Source organism: Zophobas morio, unplaced genomic scaffold, assembly GCF_036711695.1.
Source record: "Zophobas morio isolate AGI-343-1 ecotype UQ-CSIRO unplaced genomic scaffold, CSIRO_AGI_Zmor_V1 ptg000021l, whole genome shotgun sequence".
NCBI classification, from domain to species: Eukaryota; Metazoa; Arthropoda; class Insecta; order Coleoptera; family Tenebrionidae; genus Zophobas; species Zophobas morio.
Window position 1 is genome coordinate 2,369,386 of NW_026972126.1, and position 15,712 is coordinate 2,385,097.

The 15,712-nt window shown below is 31.8% G+C and overlaps 1 long non-coding RNA gene across 1 annotated transcript; it reads left to right on the forward strand.

Moving 5' to 3' along the window:
• The first annotated feature begins 12,232 nt into the window (after positions 1–12,232).
• Positions 12,233–14,132, forward strand: LOC135132890 (uncharacterized). Its single transcript, XR_010281104.1, has 4 exons — positions 12,233–12,630; positions 12,681–12,819; positions 12,871–13,305; positions 13,356–14,132. It is a non-coding gene; the product is annotated as an uncharacterized LOC135132890 (long non-coding RNA).
• Positions 14,133–15,712: the final 1,580 nt, after the last annotated feature.

Below are 15,712 nucleotides of genomic sequence, written 5' to 3' on the forward strand. Positions count from 1 at the left end.
TAAATCCAATAAGAGCTCAAGAGACCTTGGCCAAGGGCCCCAGAAGAGCTTAAAGAATTTATTCCTCAGAGAAAAAAAAACCTTTATTTTCACTCGAACCTGAGAACATAGAATAAATATTAGCAACCTTACAAGTACAACAAAAAAAAAGCAAAATAAAAAGTCGCGGAACTCTCAGAAAGTAAATGGATGGCAACGTTACAGATATTATGGCAGTGTGGCCTCTACAAACAAAATGGGGGGCGCACAGCGGGGGCAGGGCGAAGGCCCCACACCCCGTGAAGGTCCACATAGTCCTACCTCACCACTTCACGCGCGTGGTCTTACGCACCCACCTGACATAGGTTGACCTTCCTGTTTCCCGCGTACAAGGTAATTCGGTAAAACTCCGAGTCCGCTAGGGCCGGAAGTCTAGCAAGACCCGCAGACACTCGCACGGAGACGCCGACGCCACCGCGTCCACGCCACACGACCCCCGAGTTAACTAGCGTTATCAAAATGAGTATTTGGATTTCAGACAAGCAATAAGCGTAATTTAATTGGCCACACTCCATCAACACTTGTTTTAAATAACAAAGAAATTGAAATGAGATTAAATTATGCACGTGTGATCAACAATCTTATGCAATAAAGAAAATGAAGTGAGAAATTATTCATGTTTTTATCAATAACTTTAAAGAACAAGAATTTTTGAAAGAGATTAAATTATTCACATTTTGGCAATGATTTTAATGAAATATTTATCTGACATTAAACAACGAAGTTACGACTGCATTAAAATGATCTGGGCAAAGTTACGTTATTGACCGAATTAAACAAACAAACCCCCCTCCCTTCAACACATCCCCAAACAAAAGACACATAAATAAAAACACATACGAAATAAACAGAACAACACATAAAAATGCGACACATAAAATATGCAAAATAAATAAAATATAGGTAATCGTAGGTGCACATTCAATTTGAATTGTACCTTTCTTTCAATAACATTCATTTTCAAATTCATCAACAGTTTTCGGTCAACAACAAATCCCCAATGACTAATACAAAAATTCACAAAGGTTGCCCTTGAAATTCCCCGGTCAACACCCCGTACCTGCACCCTACCACTTTCTCTTTCTATTTTGAACGGCTGAATATTTGAAAACTACATGAAATTTTCAGGCATTAGAGTTTACAACAACCGGATAATAAATCGAGGAAAAGCCATTCAAATATCTTAGATCTTATAATGTCAGCCAAATTGATGTGCCTAATTAATCCATGTTATTAACACAAAGGAAAAAAAATCCCCCGTCCCCCAGACTCTAATATTATTAATTTTCTAATGCCTTTCTCAGCGTTAATTTTAGTTAAAGATTCGCTTGTTCAGATCATGTTTGAATTTACTTTACTCACACGTGCTCAAATTATGCAACGCAAAATAATAACTCGAAAATCGCCATCCAACTTTCCGCATAACATTCGCTAAATAAAACTGCCCTAGCTAACGTAATTCCCTGAAAGGCCCTACTAAAACGGATTGAAATTATGTTGAAAAGATTAGTACGAAAATTATCGGCCATGGCGTCATCCGGAAGTGCCGCCATTTTTGGTAGCGTCCGTTCGCGTATGTGACGCCCGCGAAGCTCACAGGTGTGGTTCCCGCGTCTCACCTACTCCGTAACCATCGAGAAGCAACGCCGCTTCTTCCACCAGCACACACGGAATCACGTGGAAAACATACCTCTCGGATCTTCAAACCAAATACGTGCTCACCACCGAAATAACCTCTCTGTGTTCGAACGTAGCAGAGAATTCTTACGTTCGCTGGTTCGTCAGGGGGGTGGAACTCCGTTAGAAGAAACCAGCACTAGAACAGGAAACAAACAGCGCACAGACATTTGAAAAAAACACAGAGAGCACCAACCTGACGTCTTACTCGAAAGAAAGACCAAGTCGAACTGACCGCGACTCACCCCGCTCAAACACACCCTTCTGCGCATCTCTCTCTTAGTGGTTTTCGTTTCTTTCCATTTCCATCCCTTTTCTTACCAAAAGTTTGGCGCGCGGAAATTTGGTTCGAAACGGCTTACTACAACAAATAAGAGAAATAAACTTACAAGAAAAAGTCATAATTGTATTATTAATTGTGAAGTGACTATTAAAAAAATCTAAAGATTGTGATGCCAAAAGTTATTTTAAATCAAATAATGGCTTTCATCCATAGAAACTTTTGGCCTCAAAATTACATGACGAATGACTTTCGGACTCATGTGCTAACATACATTAAAGTATAAGGTACATGAATAAATCTAAAATCGGAAACCCAAAATTTGGTCAAATCGAGGCAGAAAAATTCATGTGAATCAATATTCGGTGCTATATATTCAGGCACACCCCCAAGTGTAAAGAATCAGATTATTTCCATAATACGAAACATTTTGTATGAAGTTAAAACCAAATTAGACTGTGGATGGTAGAAGTATCTGTAGACGCATTCATAAAAATATTTTTTTATTCAAAGTTAAAGTGATTATTTAAATTTTTTAAGTACTTCCTACTTAGACAAATATAAAATACGAGAGTTCGAAAGTTGCTATAAATGGGCTAATTATTTTGATATGTGTGTTTCCATATTAGCGCGGGTATAAAGTTGGGTTAGGTAGTTCTGCAATCAACCAATTATTTATTTTTATTTATACTATTTTGGTGATACCAGTTTCAGGGTTCATCCCCTTTCTCAGCCACCTCGTCAGTAAACTTATGACACTTTAAAAAAGTCAATATTTGGTTAGATTTTTAGACTTATTAGTGTTAATATTATCTGGAAATTGATGTGCCGTCTTTTGATCCTGAAATACTTGATTTTTGACCATTATTCTTGCTATACCACACGAAAATATTATAAATAAAAATAAATAATTGGCTGAATGTTGAACTATCTAACCTAAAATTATTTTCATCTTTTGTAGACTTTGGCCTCACAGAATCGTAGAGAACAACTTTCAAACTTACAACCCAAGCTAAAATTAACTTAATAGCAGTTATTTTAATAACAAATAAGAGAAATAAACCTACAAGAAAAAGTCATAATTGTGTTATTAATTATGAAGTAACTATTAAAAAAATCTAAAGATTGTGATGCCAAAAGTTACTTTAAATCAAATAATGGCTTTCATCCACAGAAACTTTTGGCCTCATAATTACATGACGAATAACTTTCGGACTCATGTGCTAACATATATTAAAGTACAAGGTACATGAATAAATCTAAAATCGGAAACCCAAAATTTGGTCAAATCGAGGCAGTAAAATTCATGTGAATCAATATTCGGTGCTATATATTCAGGCACACCCCCAAGTGTAAAGATTCAGATTTTTTCCATAATACGAAACATTTTGTATGAAGTTAAAACAAAATTAGACTGTGGATGGTAGAAGAATCTGTAGACGCATACATAAAAATATTTTTTATTCAAAGTTAAAGTGATAATTAAAATTTTTTAAATACTTGCTACTTAGCCAAATATAAAGGACGACAGGTCCAAAGTTGCTATAAATGAGCTAATTATTTTGAAATGTTTGTTTCCATATTAGCGTGGGTATAAATTTGGGTTAGGTAGTTCTGCAATCAACCAATTATTTATTTTTATTTATACTATTTTGGTGATACCAGTTTCAGGGTTCATCCCCTTCCTCAGCCACCTCGTCAGTAAACCTATGACACTTTAAAAAAGTCAATATTTGGTTAAATTTTTAGACTTATTAGTGTTAATATTATCAGGAATTTGATCTGCCGTTTTTTGAGCCTAAAATACTTGATTGTTGACCATTATTCTTGCTAAACCACACGAAAATAGTATAAATAAAAATAAATAATTGGCAGAGTGTTGAACTATCTAACCTAAAATTATTTTCATCTTTTGTAGACTTTGGCCTCACAGAATCGTAGAACACAACTTTCAAACTTACAACCCAAGCTAAAATTAACTTAACAGCAGTTATTTTAATAACAAATAAGAGAAATAAACCTACAAGAAAAAGTCATAATTGTATTATTAATTGTGAAGTGACTATTAAAAAAATCTAAAGATTGTGATGCCAAAAGTTACTTTAAATCAAATAATGGCTTTCATCCATAGAAACTTTTGGCCTCATAATTACATGACGAATGACTTTCGGACTCATGTGCTAACATACATTAAAGTATAAGGTACATGAATAAACCTAAAATCGGAAACCCAAAATTTGGTCAAATCGAGGCAGAAAAATTCATGTGAATCAATATTCGGTGCTATATATTCAGGCACACCCCCAAGTGTAAAGATTCAGATTATTTCCATAATACGAAACATTTTGTATGAAGTTAAAACAAAATTAGACTGTGGATGGTAGAAGTATCTGTAGACGCATTCATAAAAATATTTTTTATTCAAAGTTAAAGTGATAATTTAAATTTTTTAAATACTTGCTACTTAGCCAAATATAAAGGAAGATAGGTCCAAAGTTGCTATAAATGAGCTAATTATTTTGATATGTTTGTTTCCATATTAGCGTGGGTATAAATTTGGGTTAGGTAGTACTGCAATCAACCAATTATTTATTTTTATTTATACTATTTTGGTGATACCAGTTTCAGGGTTCATCCCCTTTCTCAGCCACCTCGTCAGTAAACCTATGACACTTTAAAAAAGTCAATATTTGGTTAGATTTTTAGACTTATTAGTGTTAATATTTTCTGGAAATTGATGTGCCGTTTTTTGATCCTAAAATACTTGATTTTTGACCATTATTCTTGCTATACCACACGAAAATAGTATAAATAAAAATAAATAATTGGCTGAATGTTGAACTATCTAACCTAAAATTATTTTCATCTTTTGTAGACTTTGGCCTCACAGAATCGTAGAGAACAACTTTCAAACATACAACCCAAGCTAAAATTAACTTAATAGCAGTTATTTTAATAACAAATAAGAGAAATAAACCTACAAGCAAAAGTCATAATTGTGTTATTAATTATGAAGTACGAGGTAAGCGCCAAATATTCTCGGCCTAACAAAGAAAGAGACCTGATAGAAAAAAATTAAATATTTATATTTCAACATAGTCTTTGTTAACTTCAATACATTCAAAACTACGTTTAACTAACTGCTCTATCCGTTTAAAAAAATTATTTGAATCTTTATCACTAAAATGATGTAGTACTGCCGTTTGCACTTCTTTATCCGTCCCAAACGTTTTCCCTGCAAGTCGTTTTTTAACTTAGAGAACAGTTAATAATCGTTCGAAGCTAAGTCAGTACTGTAGGGTGGGTGCTCAAGTTACTCGAAGTCACAGGCCCCTATAGCAGCTTGAGAAAGACATGCGGTATGAACGGGCGCGTTGTCATGAAGCAATCGAACGCCTCTTGCTAATTTTCTCGGCCTTTTTTCCCAAATACGTTCTCCTAATTTATGCAATAAGTAACACTAATATGTAGCGTTGACAGTGGTATTTCATCCTTTAAAATTAATCAACAACATGCCTTTACAGTCCCAAAAAATTGTGGCCATGATTTTTTTGGAAGATTGATTCGTCTTCAAGGGTTTCTTACCCCATGCGAAATAACTGTAATCATTTTTTTTAGTAAAATGTGAAGGGCAAGCTTCAGCAAACACAAAAACCATCCTGCCCTTAATACCTTTTAGAGCAATTCCATCTTTTGCTAAGAATTTTATTGCCGTTCGATTTTCAATTTTAAACAGGCATGATGAGTCCATAATTTTTCAAAGATTACTCCTCAAATGTGTCAAAACTGATGGGCAGTAGGGCTTGAAATTTTACACACATACTGCGGGGACCCTCTAGTCTTCTATGGGTTGTACAAATTTCCCGATGAGCAATCGCAAATATATCAGGCCGAGAATATTTGGCGCTTACCTCGTAACTATTAAAAAAATCTAAAGATTGTGATGCCAAAAGTTACTTTAAATCAAATAATGGCTTTCATCCATAGAAACTTTTGGCCTCATAATTACATGACGAGTAACTTTCGGACTCATGTGCTAACATACATTAAAGTACAAGGTACATGAATAAATCTAAAATCGGAAACCCAAAATTTGGTCAAATTGAGGCAGTAAAATTCATGTGAATCAATATTCGGTGCTATATATTCAGGCACACCCCCAAGTGTAAAGATTCAGATTTTTTCCATAATACGAAACATTTTGTATGGAGTTAAAACAAAATTAGACTGTGGATGGTAGAAGTATCTGTAGACGCATTCATAAAAATATTTTTTATTCAAAGTTAAAGTGATAATTTACATTTTTTAAATACTTGCTACTTAGCCAAATATAAAGGACGATAGGTCCAAAGTTGCTATTAATGAGCCAATTATTTTGATATGTTTGTTTCCATATTAGCGCGGGTATAAAGTTGGGTTAGGTAGTTCTGCAATCAACCAATTATTTATTTTTATTTATACTATTTTGGTGATACCAGTTTCAGGGTTCATCCCCTTTCTCAGCCACCTCGTCAGTAAACTTATAACACTTTAAAAAAGTCAATATTTGGTTAGATTTTTAGACTTTTTAGTGTTAATATTATCTGGAAATTGATGTGCCGTTTTTTGATCCTAAAATACTTGATTTTTGACCATTATTCTTGCTATACCACACGAAAATATTATAAATAAAAATAAATAATTGGCTGAATGTTGAACTATCTAACCTAAAATTATTTTCATATTTTGTAGACTTTGGCCTCACAGAATCGTAGAGAACAACTTTCAAACATACAACCCAAGCTAAAATTAACTTAATAGCAGTTATTTTAATAACAAATAAGAGAAATAAACCTACAAGAAAAAGTCATAATTGTGTTATTAATTATGAAGTAACTATTAAAAAAATCTAAAGATTGTGATGCCAAAAGTTACTTTAAATCAAATAATGGCTTTCATCCATAGAAACTTTTGGCCTCATAATTACATGACGAATAACTTTCGGACTCATGTGCTAACATACATTAAAGTACAAGGTACATGAATAAATCTAAAATCGGAAACCCAAAATTTGGTCAAATCGAGGCAGTAAAATTCATGTGAATCAATATTCGGTGCTATATATTCAGGCACACCCCCAAGTGTAAAGATTCAGATTTTTTCCATAATACGAAACATTGTGTATGAAGTTAAAAAAAAATTAGACTGTGAATGGTAGAAGTATCTGTAGACGCATTCATAAAAATATTTTTTATTCAAAGTTAAAGTGATAATTTACATTTTTTAAGTACTTGCTACTTAGACAAATATAAAATACGAGAGTTCGAAAGTTGCTATAAATGAGCTAATTATTTTGATATTTGTGTTTCCATATTAGCGTGGGTATAAAGTTGGGTTATGTAGTTCTGCAATCAACCAATTATTTATTTTTATTTATACTATTTTGGTGATACCAGTTTCAGGGTTCATCCCCTTCCTCAGCCACCTCGTCAGTAAACCTATAACACTTTAAAAAGTCAATATTTGGTTAAATTTTTAGACTTATTAGTGTTAATATTATCAGGAATTTGATCTGCCGTTTTTTGATCCTAAAATACTTGATTGTTGACCATTATTCTTGCTAAACCACACGAAAATAGTATAAATAAAAATAAATAATTGGCAGAGTGTTGAACTATCTAACCTAAAATTATTTTCATCTTTTGTAGACTTTGGCCTCACAGAATCGTAGAAAACAACTTTCAAACTAACAACCCAAGCTAAAATTAACTTAACAGCAGTTATTTTAATAACAAATAAGAGAAATAAACCTACAAGAAAAAGTCATAATTGTATTATTAATTGTGAAGTTACTATTAAAAAAATCTAAAAATTGTGATGCCAAAAGTTACTTTAAATCAAATAATGGCTTTCATCCATAGAAACTTTTGGCCTCATAATTACATGACGAATGACTTTCGGACTCATGTGCTAACATACATTAAAGTATAAGGTACATGAATGAATCTAAAATCGGAAACCCAAAATTTGGTCAAATCGAGGCAGAAAAATTCATGTGAATCAATATTCGGTGCTATATATTCAGGCACACCCCCAAGTGTAAAGATTCAGATTATTTCCATAATACGAAACATTTTGTATGAAGTTAAAACCAAATTAGACTGTGGATGGTAGAAGTATCTGTAGACGCATTCATAAAAATATTTTTTTATTCAAAGTTAAAGTGATAATTTAAATTTTTTAAGTACTTCCTACTTAGACAAATATAAAATACGAGAGTTCGAAAGTTGCTATAAATGGGCTAATTATTTTGATATGTGTGTTTCCATATTAGCGCGGGTATAAAGTTGGGTTAGGTAGTTCTGCAATCAACCAATTATTTATTTTTATTTATACTATTTTGGTGATACCAGTTTCAGGGTTCATCCCCTTTCTCAGCCACCTCGTCAGTAAACTTATAACACTTTAAAAAAGTCAATATTTGGTTAGATTTTTAGACTTATTAGTGTTAATATTATCAGGAATTTGATCTGCCGTTTTTTGATCCTAAAATACTTGATTGTTGACCATTATTCTTGCTAAACCACACGAAAATAGTATAAATAAAAATAAATAATTGGCAGAGTGTTGAACTATCTAACCTAAAATTATTTTCATCTTTTGTAGACTTTGGCCTCACAGAATCGTAGAAAACAACTTTCAAACTAACAACCCAAGCTAAAATTAACTTAACAGCAGTTATTTTAATAACAAATAAGAGAAATAAACCTACAAGAAAAAGTCATAATTGTATTATTAATTGTGAAGTGACTATTAGAAAAATCTAAAGATTGTGATGCCAAAAGTTACTTTAAATCAAATAATGGCTTTCATCCATAGAAACTTTTGGCCTCATAATTACATGACGAATGACTTTCGGACTCATGTGCTAACATACATTAAAGTATAAGGTACATGAATAAATCTAAAATCGGAAACCCAAAATTTGGTCAAATCGAGGCAGAAAAATTCATGTGAATCAATATTCGGTGCTATATATTCAGGCACACCCCCAAGTGTAAAGATTCAGATTTTTTCAATAATACGAAACATTTTGTATGAAGTTAAGGCAAAATTAGACTGTGAATGGTAGAAGTATCTGTAGACGCATTCATAAAAATATTTTTTATTCAAAGTTAAAGTGATAATTTAAATTTTTTAAGTACTTGCTACTTAGCCAAATATAAAATACCAGAGTTCGAAAGTTGCTATAAATGAGCTAACTATTTTGATATGTGTGTTTCCATATTAGCGTGGGTATAAAGTTGGGTTAGGTAGTTCTGCAAACAACCAATTATTTATTTTTATTTATACTATTTTGGTGATACCAGTTTCAGGGTTCATCCCCTTTCTCAGCCACCTCGTCAGTAAACTTATAACACTTTAAAAAAGTCAATATTTGGTTAGATTTTTAGACTTATTAGTGTTAATATTATCTGGAAAATGATGTGCCGTTTTTTGATCCTAAAATACTTGATTTTTGACCATTATTCTTGCTATACCACACGAAAATAGTATAAATAAAAATAAATAATTGGCTGAGTGTTGAACTATCTGGCCTAAAATTATTTTCATCTTTTGTAGACTTTGGCCTCACAGAATCGTAGAAAACAACTTTCAAACTTACAACCCAGGCTAAAATTAACTTAATAGCAGTTATTTTAATAACAGATAAGAGAAATAAACCTAAAAGAAAAAGTCATAATTATGTTATTAATTGTGAAGTAACTATTAAAAAAATCTAAAGAATGTGATGCCAAAAGTTACTTTAAATCAAATAATGGCTTTCATCCATAGAAACTTTTGGCCTCATAATTTCGTACTCATGTGCTAACATATCTTAAAGTACTAGGTACATGATTAAATCTAAAATCGGAAACCCAAAATTTGGTCAAATCGAGGCAGTAAAATTCATGTGAGGCAATATTCGGTGCTATATATTCAGGCACACCCCCAAGTGTAAAGATTCAGATTTTTTCCATAAGACGAAACATTTTCTATGAGGTTAAGACAAATATTGGTGGATTGAGAAATAAATCTAAGAAATAAATTCATAATGATGTTGTTAAGTGTAAAATACCTATGAAAAAAGATCTAAAGACTGTGATGCCAAAAGTTACTTTAATTCAAATAATTGTTTTCATCCATAGCAACATTTAGCCTCATAATTGCATGTTAGGTAACTTTGGGACTCGTGCGCTTCGTATATGTGAAAACAGGTAATTAACCCATCATTCCGGGCACAATTTTGTTTTTGGAACGAAGTACTAGATTAATAAATTTAAAATTGGAAACCCGAAATTTCAACACAAGCCAGTGAAATTCATGAGGTGTATTATTTCACGATATGGATTCGTAAAATTTAAGGCACAATCTCAACATTCAAATTGTAATTGATAGACTCCGGCTTTATCTAGTTAAGTAATTTTATCTTTGTTGTTCAGTAACTGATTTCTGGTTGAATTAATTTTTCTAAATGAAATATTAACATTTTTATTCACTCTATTTAGTATGTTTTTAATTTTGTAAGATAATGTTTCAATAAAATCCAGAAAATAATATCTACCTATGTCTTCCTTAGTATCATGGTCCGTTTTGAACAACGAGCAACATTGTTTTTTTTTTTTAATTTTGTATCTTATTTTGTCAATTAGATTGTGGATTAATTTTACTTTAAAGTCATTATTTATTGCAATTTGTTTTATGGACTGAAGTTCTTTATTATAGTTTTCATGGTTTAGATTAGAATTGAACAATATTTCAATTAAAGATGCAAAAGTTGATATTTTATGAATTCATAGGTGGTTGAAAGAATTGCAAATAATGTTGTCGGTGTATGTTTTATTGGCCCAATATCTTACAAAATTAAAAACATTCTTGGAGAAATATTAAACACGAGAGGCCAAAAGTTGCTATAAACGAAGTCATTCTTTTCATCTTTAGTACACTTTGACCCCATATGGATTCATACAAAACAACTTTCAGGCTCACAGTCCAAGGAAACATTAAATTAGTAACCCTTGTTTTAAGAATACCAAATCGTCTTTCAAATATCGGCGGATTGAGAAATTAATAAATCAAAGGGACAGATTTATAATTATGTTGTTTACTGTGGAGTATCTACGAAAAAAATCCAAAGACTGTGATTCCAAAAGTTAATTTAAGTCAAATAATAGTTTTTATCCATAGCAACATTTGGGTTCATAATTACTGCTCCATTAAAATATTAAACTGGTTTTTCAAATTTCGCTTGTTTCTTGGATAAAATAATATAAAATACGAGAGGCCAAAAATTGCTACAAATGTAATTAATGATTATAAAAGAGTATAAGTAATTATTTTCATCTTTAGTACACTTTTGTCACACAAATTCATACAAAACAACTTTCAGGTTCACAACTCAAGCTAAAGTTAAATTAATTGTCGTTGTTTTAAGATTATCAAATTGTGATTCAAATACCGGAAGAAAGAAAAACAAATCTAAGAGACAATTTCATGGTGATACTATTAACTGTAAAGTACCCATGAAAAAAATCTAAAGAATGCGATATCAAAAGTTACTTTATATCAAATAATACATTTCATGCATAGTAACATTTGATCTTATAATTACATGTTTCGGAATAATGAGCTTCATATCTATCATTTCAAGTACAATTTTTGTTTTTGGAAATGAAATTCCAAGTGATTAGAAAATAAAACAGAAGCTCAAAAATGTATGGAAACGATGCATGACGTTCCAAGATATTAATTCCTAAAATTTAAAGCACACCCTTAAGCAAATATCCAGATTGGCTCCATAAGTAGAAAAATAATTTAAGAGATTAACAAAAACTTGTACTGCTAATTGTAGAAGTGCCTGTACACACAACCATAAAAGTAAATTTCTTACTCCAACTTAAACTGGTATTTTAAAATTGACATGTACGCCTTTCTTGGAGAAATATAAAAAGAGAGGTTAAAAGCTGCTAAAAAATAGTAATGTTTCTTTTTTCGAAATCGCGCAGTAATGTGCTTTTTCTATGTTCAAAAATCGGCACAGAAATTAAATGCGGTGTTGTCATATTAGTATTATCTACCTCCACAATTACATTTTACAAGGTTATAAATTGTTTTTCGGTTTAGCAGTAATTCTATACTCTTTGTTAACCCTTTTTATTAGTTATTAGAAACACATCCGGTTTATTAATTTTATAAATATAATTTATTAACTAAATTTGCGCGTAATCTCGCAACGTCGCAACCTTGCATGGCAACAGTGGATTTCTTGAAGTGCAGCGACATTCTATGGCAGCGAACAATGTGTATCCACATAACCTGTAATAAGTTTTTGTTCGGTGCAGAAACAACCATGGAAAACATTATATGGAGAATATCTCATTTTGCATACGAGTATTTCGCTGAAAAAGAAAATTCTGTGAAATCAACATTTTGGGCTACATAGTCGTTGTTAAAGTCAACTCTGTTAATATAAAACAGCATAGATATAATCTAAGTACACCAAGTTCTCAAGCAAAAAATATAGGTTATGTTTCCCAGAAATCAAATATATTTACAAGAGAAAACTTACGAAAATTTTTAACAGAGGCCCGTGATTAATGTACCTAATGTCAAAGGTAATCTCAAAGAAGGTCAATCACATTGTCTATAAAACATAATGTTTTAGGTATATTTTTTATTCGAAGTTGTAGGAGTATGCGGAATGGAAGAATTTGAACAATTTTCTTGTATCTACATAACCTATAATAAGCTTTTATTATTATTACAGAACAGATTATTAGCTTACATGCCCATTTTAAATGAAAGTATGAAGCATACCTCTTATTTTTCGGCACTTTTAATATTTTTGCTTGCAGAAAGATCTGTAGCAATTGCAAAATAGAGATGGATAGCAATAATAACAAGCAGTTTACATGCATTCGACCGAACTTGCAAAAACTGGCAGATAATATATCAAATTTATTACCTAAAAACTCAGCCACAGTTTATGAAAAGCGGTATGAATTTTTTTTTTGCGCAGAAACAACCATGCAAAATATATGGAGAACACCTCATTGCATACGAGTATTTCGCTGAAAAAGCAAATTCTGTGAAATCTTTAACACTTTGGGCTGCATAGTCGTAGTTAAAGTCAACTCTGTTAATAAGAAACAGCATAGATATATCTAAGTACACCAAGTTTTCAAGCAAAAAATATAGGTTACATTGCCAAGAAATCAAATATATTTACAAGAGAAGACTTACCAAAATTTTTAACAGAAGCCCGTGATTAAATGTACCTGATGTTAAAGGTGATCTCAAACAAGGTCAATCACATTGTCTATAAATCATTATGTTTTAGGTTTATTTTTTATTAGAAGTTGTAGGAGCATGTGGAATGGATAAATTGAAAAATAATGACGGCATTCAAGACAAAAACGATACGCTAATAATTAAAATTCCAACGTCTAAAACTGGCAAAGCACGAGAATTTACAAATATGTGTAAAAATATTTATCCAATTGAAATATAGTAAAAATACCTAATTTTAAGACTGCACCATACACCAGACAAATCATTATTTATACATTACATTTGGATAGTCAATGCAGCAGCTGCTGCATTGTACAAATATACCTGCAAACACACTGTAACAAATTATGCAGACACCTCTTTTGACTAAAAGATATATATTTAACTTTATCCATACGTTGTCAACTTTGTTAATAATTGCAATCTCTAACTTCATAAGAAATATGAATAATCTACTTTGGTGTTTTATAGTAGTATTAAATGTTCATAGAATATAATTGCACTTACTACGAAGTAAGCTTTCCTAGTTTTAAGTTGTTTTCTTTTCTCTTTGATTATCTTAATTTCTTCAGCCTCTATGTGGCTGTTTTAATTCCAAAAAATTATTTCTGAATAAACTGATTCATACCACCTTTTCTTTCTTTTACTCGAAAACAGTTTAAACTATAACTCCAAATATTTACCTACTTTAAAACGTGTCAAGCATTCGCTTGTTGTAAATGATGCAACCATAAATACAAATTTGAACACTGATATGACAGGTTTGAGGCTAGGATGTGGTTTTCATATTCTCCCATTACTTGTTGCCTAAATCTGGCGCGAGGCCAAAAGTTATTATTGACGTATATATATATATATATATATACAAACTTTGCTCGTTTAATAGTATAAGATATTTAATATGTAAACGAATCATGCTAATTAAAAATGAATACAGCTATAAAATAAATTGCATATTTGCATATATGCAATTTTGTGTTGCATATTTCACGTAACGGGTGCATATTTTGCATTTTTATCAATTTTTGTGATAATTTGAAAAAAAAAGATTGCCATTCTATCCACATTTATCTAGAAAGACGAAATTTCATGAATCATATTTATTGTCCTGAGCTTCAAATAACTAGGAAAGATTTGGGTTTTATGGTAGTTTGGAGGAACCACTGGGTGTTAAGCCATCCTTCCAGGTAAATTCGGGTTCTAATTACTTTTGGAAATACCGTTCATTCCCAATACTTTTGTTCGTTATTTAAGTGTGTTAATGGTATGTTTTATGGTGGTCGAAGGGACGTTATACAATTGTTTTTCATCGTGTGTTTGCATTCAAAGCATTTATTAAAGCGACACAGGTGTGTCAATATGTAGATAACTCAAATTAATTTATGGATTAAACCTTTTCCTGAACTTATTCTTCAAGAAGAAACTGTGTTTTGTCGGGCCTGCTCTAAACCGGTAAGTATTTTCACATCTGTGGACGCAGTACCCAGTTTTTCTATTTACAAATACATACTTTAGAATCACTGGAAAAACTTTTTGTTAGAATATTTCGAAAAATATTCAAAATTAATTGTTATCAAAATAGTAATTAAATAGTCGATTACTACTATTTTTTAATTCATTCTGTTTACCCATATTTATTTTTTAATATAAGAATTTTTTTTTTTTTTTTTGTAATAAAAGGTAAGTACGGGAAACCTGTTGGGTTATTAAGTTTTTTTTAATTTTTGGAGCATATGCAACTGCATATATGCGCGAAAAAAAGTGTACCATCCGCGCGAAATTTAAAATTTCAAAATCATTCTAATCTTAAGCGCTACAAAACATAAGTGTAAGTACGTGTCCACTGGAGAGCAACTCTCACGAGAGTTCTGGTTTTGATTTTATACCATCTTTAGTCTTAAGTTGTCATTTCAAATTTCAGAAGTCTATTATTGCAATAAATTAAGTTATTACCAAAAAAATATACGTAAAATAGACTTATCGGAGATCATTGTCGTACTACGAAACGTGTTCGTATTGTGCGAGTCGCTCACAAACTCGGAGAAACCAGGTAGAAACCCTGGGCAAGCGATACGCTTACTCAGTTGAGGGCCGGCCCGAGCATGGCCTTACGAGCTGATCTTGGAATTATTTTTCGCAAGCGCCCTCTCAAATGGACACGTATGTACTTTAAAGAAGCACTGGAGATGAGAGTCAGAAAAGTGGCCTAACCTTAGTAATGGAACTTTCAGTAGCTTTACATTTGTAACAGAGAGAGTGACAGCCAGCTGTGAGTGACAGCGTAGGAATTTCAGTGTATTTTATAGTATTAGGTTGCTGCCAACTTACATGTCAACTGTCAAAATATCCTAATCTCTCGCCGGAACCACTATATCTGCATATATTAAGAAAATTACTGCATATTTG